Below are 8,612 nucleotides of genomic sequence, written 5' to 3' on the forward strand. Positions count from 1 at the left end.
CTGATGGAGTGCGAGGAGACAATTAATCCACCACATAGTAGCCTGCAGCAAGGGTCAGGTTAATGAAAATTAAAATGTTTCTCAATGGAAATGGGAGGGGTGTGAGTGGTGGGTGTGGGTGAAGGTATATTGATTGGTGAGCTCATGTCCTAACTGACCCTTGATATCTCCTTTAGCAGAAGAGCTCCAGTAGCAGTGTGTCTTTCCATTTTCCAATAAAACATTCCCATGCCTCCTGAAGAGGAATGGAGGACTATAACTGGACTATCCCTCGCACTCGTTAAACATTTTTACTTCAGCTCCTCATCATTCTGCTAGTAATTAAATGCAAAAATGCAGTAAACAGATCAGGGAAGCAGCATGGTGTACAACGGAATAGCAGATCAAATTAAAGTTCAACCAAGCTAAAAAAGGTTTTGTGCTTTTTCTAATCATGCTGCCAGTCAGAGGTCTTTCTCTGCTCAACTCCCTAGCGTTTTCATCTCAAGAAATGAGCCACTCAAATTAAATTACCCAAGATTAGAGAGACAAGTTGGAGAATAACAGGCAGAGTAATCGTCATGTAAAATGTACAGCCCACACACATCATGCCGGCACTGCATATATTTTTGATGAAGACTTTTGATTACTTTAATGATTTTGATGTTGATTGTAATTGATTTTATCAAGCAGAGAATTAAACACAAATGGAAAATAAACTCACTCACAAGTACAACGCTTGGTGCATTATTCATCAGGGAAGTTTGTTTTTCCTGTTAGATGTGATATTCATGGGATTGTTCTTATTGTAACAATTATCTCTCTTTGTAAAAAAAAAATTATATATCTATACTGTATATCTAGTAACCTAATTGTACACTTTAGTCATCATGTGTGCACATTTGTGTGTACATTTCAAATTTAAACCCTGTTTAGCATACAAATAAACCAAGGTAAATGTCTTACCATGTGAATTATCCAAATCAGTTACAATTTGCAATTTAGGCATTTAGCAGACACTCTTATCCAGAGCAAGGAGTAAGTGGCATGAAACCTTTAGTCAGCAAACAACATGGTCAAGTAAATAGACGGCAAAGTAAACAAGTGCTACAAAGTAACTAGGATACCAGACAAACATGACTTGCATCTGTGGACAAGCACAGTATACAATATGTAGCTAAATAACATGCATAGCATATTTGAACAAATACCCAACATACATTTGCACTAGCATCTATCAGTATTGGCCACAAGAAGTGATATAAAGTATAAGGAGTCCTAGTGGTTGAGGTATAGAGTCTGAAGTGGTGAGTTTGCAGACTGCAGTGGAAAATGGGAAGCGAGTCTGCTGTCCTGACCGATGGGGGCCAGGATGGAGAAGATTCTAGGATGCTTGGAGTGTTGGCCCGCGGTGTTACAGGGAGGGGAGGGCCAAATGTAAGCTGATCTTAGCTGATCAAAATATGTGGGAAGGGGTGTGAAGGGGTGTTGGGGTGGATCGTGTTCTGGAGGTAAGAGGGTACCATGCCCTTGATCGCCTTGTAGGTCATCACCAGTGTTTTTAATTGGATACATGCAGCAACCGGAAGCCAGTGAAGGGATCACGGAAGGGGAGGGACGTGGAAATATAGGGAGGTTGAAGACCAGGCATGCCACCGCATTCTGACAGGAACCACCAGGGTGTTGCCGATGGAAATATAAAGATCCTGCAGGTGCAAAGACTCTCCAGGGAAGAAGAGAAGCTCAGTCTTGTCTACATTGAGTTTGAGGTGGTGGAAAGATATCCTCTTTGAGATGTCAACCAGGCATGGAGTGATGCATACATCGACCTGTGTGACACAGGGAGGGAAGGAGAAAAACTGTTGAGTATCATCACAGTGTAAGTGATAGGAGAACTTATGAGTGGAGATAACAGAGCCAAGGAACCTGGTGTAAAGCCAAAAAAGGATGGGTCCAAATTGAAAGCAAACCTTCTCATGCAATCTGTCATGTAGGTCAGAAAGGGGGTTCAGGAGAAGCTGGTGTGGTTGACTGTGTTAAATGCTGCAGATAGGTCAAGAAGGATGAGGACTGCAGAGTGGGAGGCAGCCTGCAGCATGGAGTGCCAGTGACTAAGAGAAGTGCTTTTTCAGTGGAATGGGCATGTTTGAATCCTGACTGGTTGGGATCCAAAAGGTTGTTCTGTGAGAGATGGGGAGAGGGCTGGTTAGAAACAACATGTTCCAGGGTTATGGAAAGAAAGGAAAGGAGTGATAAAGGTCTGTAGTTCTTGACGTTGGAGCGGTCAAGAGTCGGTTTCTTGAGGAGCGGAGGAGTGGATTTGCAACACAAAGTGATCCTCTCAGACAGCTGCCTACTCTTATACAACTACCTCGGGTGGCAGAAGCTCAAGAGCACAGTGCTGAATATAACAGACTGTCTCATAATGATGTGTGTCTGCTCTTCTCCCAACTCACCTGCACCTTGCAGCTTTCACATGATACTTTTTCCCCCGAGTGACTAAATGTGTGACTGTTTATTGAGCTCAATGCGATAAACAAGCAGCCTCTTTGAACATTAGCTCTTGGTATCTTTGTAGCTTTTATTGAAATGGAAAATACTACAGTATATTTGTGGGTGGAAAACAATACCCAATTAAGTTATGAGCTATAAAAAAGGAAAAAAAATCTGCTACCTTTACTTCTCATACAAATGATGTGCCATTAAAATCATATCTAACTGAAGTACATGTGGAATAATTGGGTATTGTGTTGAATTGGGAATATGTGGTTGACATTGAAGAAGAGCCTGCAATATTGATTTGGTATTTTGAGTGAATTGTTTTTGTACATAATGATGTTGAGTGATCACTAGAGAATAATATGTATATTTCATTTAGTTTCCCTAACTTTATTTTTATACTATAACGTTTTTCTTCCCTGGGTATTTAACCGTTTGTGGCCATAACCTTTTATAAGAATGTACAGTATTGTGTCATATTTCAGAGCTCATTGTGGAAAAAAAGAAGGAGAATTATGTACAGCAGAGCCTGTTTGTATTTAGTTGATTTGCTTTTTGAATCTGAAATAATTGTCAAAAGAATCTATATGAATTGTTATCATCTATCCCTCAGGTTTTGAGTGACTTGTCAATAACAAACATTTGTAAATGTTGGTATTGTGTTCATCTGTTCAAGAACATGTGTTGGAGACGTATCTACCTCTAGCATCATATTCAGTGACAAATATGTGCTGCTAGAGGGAGATTTACCACTGCAGAGCTGTACAGATGGAACAGTTTAATGACATTGATTGATTGCTCACTCCACTCCGCCTGTAGTGCTTTATTGGGTTTTATTTTGGATGCTGTGCAATGTACACAGCAAACTCCTGAGTGTTGATTTAGCTCAGAGAGTGTAAAAATGGACCCATGTGAGTTAAATTGAAAACTCAGGATTTTGATGTGACTTCAGTTGATGCTCAGTGGAGAAAGAGCCAACAACGTGGCACTGGCCTGTTTTAAAAACCTGTGCTGTTGAGCTGCCAATCAATTCTGAAGTATTGTTTGCCAGTATATAAATGACAGAACATGCAGACATACAGACTTGTGCTCAAACTGAAGAACTATTTTCATGATGACATACCTGTCATCGCCTGATCTACCCTGCAAGTTTTTCTTTCTTTCTTTATCGATATTTGATAGGCTGATATTTATCTATGCTCCAGACCTACACAGTACAATCCTCTGTTAATTCTACTCTGAGAGTATACAAATTTACTCCAATGGCATTTTTACAGTCTCAGAGTTAAATTAACACTGCTGATTTTCTTGTGTAATGTTGATTGATTCTTGACAATGCAGCATCAGGGAAAGTTTGTTGTTATTCAGCCGGCATTTTATCTGTTTGCACAACTCATTGGTCCTGCTGACACTTTGTTGGCACTTGGAGAGCAGACGCTATAGACTTATTTACTTTCTCTTCGGCGCTGTCAAAGTAAGCCAGATTACATAGTACCTTTATATTAGGCTTAAGTCCTTCCCTGCTCTCATTCTGTTTTATTGATTTTTCTTTCTGTATGATTCTGGACTTCCCTTAGTAAAGCTACAATTCCCGACTTATTTTCATCTATAAAACATTATTTTAAGCTTAATACAATATAACTTGGCATATCTACAGTGTTTGGTGATGGTCTCCCTTCTTTTCTATTGAGAAAGTTTGACCCTGGTTGACAATATCAATAAAGTTTTTTGAAACAGACGATACACTGGATTGGACACACGGATGTGCCACCATCTTTCTGGAGGGGGAGACAACAGACAGAATGTATGGATGGATAGTTAGCAAAGCATCTTGCCACACCAATCAGAGAGGTGGACCCTCCCTGGACCCAAAACTATATAGGTACAACTCGCTGCCAAAGCAGTGGTCCAATTCCCTCCCAACTTGCTACAAAAATCGCTCATGCAAAAGTATATAAGTACTTCTACTGTCTTTTCCACCTTCACATGTGTCTCCACTTCTACTATCTAATAATCATACGGTGTTACATATATTTCAGCTCGCAATTTACTTCCGCTTTACTTCCGGGCTGATCGTGAAACGTAAAACTGTTAAAAAATTTAACAGCCAATCATGTGCGCGAAAAAGCTGGCAACGCAGGCTACGCCAATCATGTGCAAGCTATGGGGCAGACGTGCTATGGGCCATACACCGTATCTTAGCAACAACGAAAGCGCTAACTCTCATTGGTCATGTCATGCTGAGGGCAGTTTCCAGACGCCAGCATCGATTACTCGCTCTCACAGCTCGCTGCCGCCATCACAGCAGACGCAGTAACGAGGGCTCCGTGATAGTTGTGCGAGCTGAGCCGGACAGCACAATCACCGTAATTTCTCTAATAAATCGCCCTGTCATTCATATTGTCAAGACTTTTCGGTCACTGCAGCCTGCCACTAATGTAAAGAATGTTTATGCCCACTACTATACGTGATAACGTTCGTTGTATTTGAATGATTAGTGCCCAGGGGTGCTTAACACCGTTAGCCGTTAGCATGCGGCTAACGCTAACGTGGTTGTCGTGGCTGAAGCAGCTGTGAAATCACTTTGTCAACAATGAACGATAGTGTGGTGAATGTCAATATTGCTGCTCAGTTAGTCCATTGTAGATGGTGTATTTTGTGGAGAACTATGTGTAGCTCCACAGTAACTCCAGTCACTAACGTAATGGCAGGTCCGCCCCGTGCGACGCACGTTTAGGGTGCATTAGGTAATGTAGTCATTTCAGATAATTTTAGTCCTAGGGGATGTCAAAACGGTGAGACTGATGTACAGTTTCAGTACTCCACAGGAGCACCGGTTTATTAGAACAACTGAACAGGATGGTAGCAAAATGAATGAATACAACAACATGCCCGATCCGGGTCTAACAAGCTTGACTAGCTCGGATGCCGGCTCTTGTTAGTGACGTCACATCTGGTTGAGAGAGCCTTCCTATTGGTTACCACGTCTGTCGTTCAACCAGTATAATCCAATACCTTGACATCTCCCTTTCAACTTATCATCCCTCTCAATAACAGGGTTACCATCAATCAACAAGAACTCTTATGCAAAAGCATGTGACATCTGAACATCAATATTACTTGCCAAAATCAACTCAAGTCAAATCAACAGTTTAACTCTTCTGTCTTTCACTTTTTCCCCTTTTTTTTTCTTTTTTTTTTTCCAGGGAAACAAAATCAATAACAATGCAATGTGTATCACAGTTTTTTTTCCATATTATTTCTTTTCCACAGAAATCACATTTTGGCCTACAAATCCATTCTCAGAACGGGTTTGCACACTCTACCCGACCTCGTCACCACAGAACCTTCTGGTGTGCTTTTTTCAGGTCCACTGTTTTCACACTGTCCCTGGGAAGAGCTCTGGTTGTGTGTGTCAGCTCTCTCTGACTCTCTATGTTCAGATCAACCAGGTATGTTCGTATACATACCTAGGAGTAGTAATTGACCACCTTCTGTCATGGAAAGACCAGATTGAATCAGTGGGTAAGAAGACAAAGCAAAGAGTCTATTTCCTTCGCCGCCTGAGATCTTTTGGTGCTAGTAGACAGATTCTTCTTTTGTTTTTCACTTCTGTTATTATGAGTGTTCTGCAGTACTGTAGTACCACCTGGTATGGATGTCTGTCTGTAGCCTTAAAGTCACAACTGCTGCAGCAACTGAACATTTGTTCAAAGATTGTTGGACAACCACTTCAGAGGCTCTATACATCTACGTATAATGACAGTATGATAAGGTTGGCAAGGAATATCACTTCAAACACTAGCCATGCTTTGTATGGAGAATATAGGTTGCTGCCTTCAGGAAGGAGATACAGTGTTCCTACATACAATAAGGTCAAACTGAAGAGGTCCTTTGTCCATCAGACGACATTGAGGCTTAATCAGGAGTTGTAGGCTTGGGGTAGGCTGAGAGGTGGACATTGCTCTTGTCTTTGTATGTCTTTATGTATGTATTCTGTTCTGTTTTGTTTTCTTGTGTCATGTCAAATGTGTGTACTGTTTATTGTTTATTGTTGCATACATGGCTGCTGGGTCGCAAGACAAATTTCAGTGTGAACTGACAATAAAGTATTATCGTCGTATCGTATGTTCAGTGACAGTCCAATAGTCTCTGTATTCCCTGTCGTTGCTTGTGGCACACGTTGTAGATGCCGTCTGTTCCTTCGCATTTCTCCTCCCCCAGGTGTGCTCACCTGATATGAGCGCTGCGTACAACTCTCACGGATGACAGATGCTGGTCCCTTCCATGTCTTTTCCCCGTCTAACTTCAGCAAGACATGGTCTCCAGGTTGTAGCTGTGGCAAGTCTTTTACTCCATGTCTCTTATTGAAGTAGAATGCCTGTTGCTGTTTGGCCTCTGCGTCTCTGCGTCTGATGAGGTCTTTATCAGGCCACTTGGGGACCAGATTGCTCTTGAGTGATGGGAGTGTCGTTCTGATTTTACGTCCCATGAGTAACTCAGCTGGGCTTACCCCTGTCGAAGCCGTTGGTGTCGCCCTGTAGCACATCAACGCTAAAACTGGGTCATCTTGTTTGAGTATGCGCTTAGCAGCTTGCACAGCGCGCTCCGCATGACCATTACCCTGTGGGTTGTGGGGACTGGATGTGATGTGCTCAATATCGTATTGTCTGCAAAAGTCCTTCCAGGCCTCACTAGTGTAACAAGGGCCATTATCACTCTGGATCTGTTCTGGGGCCCCAAATCTGGCAAACGTAGCTTTCAGTACTCTAACAACCTGGTCTGTTGTGGTGGAGGTCAACTGTAAGATCTCCAGGTACCTTGAGTAATAGTCTGATACAACACAGTAGTGCTTGCCGTTGTATTCACACAAGTCTGTACCTAACTTTTGCCACGGACGTTCAGGTAAGGGTGTAGGTTGCAGTGGCTCTTTACGCTGTGTACGCTTGTTTATCTGACAAAAGTGGCATGTTTCCATTCTCTGTTTAATATCCGCCGATATTTTGGGCCACCACACCGTTTCTTGGGCTCTTTCCCTACATTTTGACAGGCTTTGGTGTCCGTCATGTATGCGCTCTAGCATTTCCTGTCTCATGGACTGTGGGATCACGATGCGACATCCTAATGTCACAAGGCCCTCACATATTGACAATGAGTCTTTCACTGCATAATAGTCTTTTACACTGAGTGGTGTGCTACTCACCTTTTTAGGCCATCCTTCTGTGGTCAGCTTCCATACATTTTGTAGCTGCTCATCCTCCTGGGTAGCAGATCTGATCCTATCCAGTTTCTGCTGTGACACTGGCCAACTGTGAGTAACAGCATTAACATGACACTCGATGATCTTCTCTGTGGTGTTGTCCCTGTTCTCCACAGGACTGCGTGACAGGGTATCTGCAATGACCAGAGTTTTCCCTGGCGCATATTCAGCTCTGGCGTTGAACCTCATCAACCTCATCAGGAGTCGCTGACACCTCACTGGCACCGTATCTAGGTCCTTGCTGTTTATCAGTGGCACCAGTGGCTTGTGGTCTGTGATGAGTCGGAATTTGTCCATGCCGACTAGGTACTTTTGGAACCTCTCACATGCCCACACTCCTGCTAAGCACTCCTTCTCGATCTGTGCGTATCGAGTCTCTGCATCCGACAGCCTCCTGGAGCAGTACGCTACAGGTTTCCAGCTTTCACCACTGTGCAGCTGCAGAAGGACGCCCCCTATCCCATAGCTGCTCGCATCCGCTGAAACAGCTGTCTGTCTCTGTGGGTCATAGTGAGCCAAGACGGGTGAGGTGATAAGGTTTTCCTTTAGCCTCTGGAACGCTTGTTGCTGTGGCTGATCCCATGTCCACATGTTTTTCTCTTTCAGTAGTTCGTACAGAGGACTTGCTGCTGTTGCCAGGTCCGGAATATTTTTGCTCATGTAGTTAATCATGCCTAACACACGTTTTAACTCATGCACATTTGTGGGCTCTTTTAGCTCACTGATGGCACTGACCTTTCTTGGGTCTGCCCTCACTCCACTGGCATCCACAATGTGCCCCAGGAACCGCAGCTCTGCTTGTCTGTACACACATTTTTCCTTGTTGAGTTTAAGACCCGCCTGCTCCATTCTCTCTAGTGTGCTCTGCAGGTGT

Source organism: Gymnoscopelus braueri (assembly GCF_963280865.1).
Source record: "Gymnoscopelus braueri genome assembly, chromosome: 7".
NCBI lineage: Eukaryota > Metazoa > Chordata > Actinopteri > Myctophiformes > Myctophidae > Gymnoscopelus > Gymnoscopelus braueri.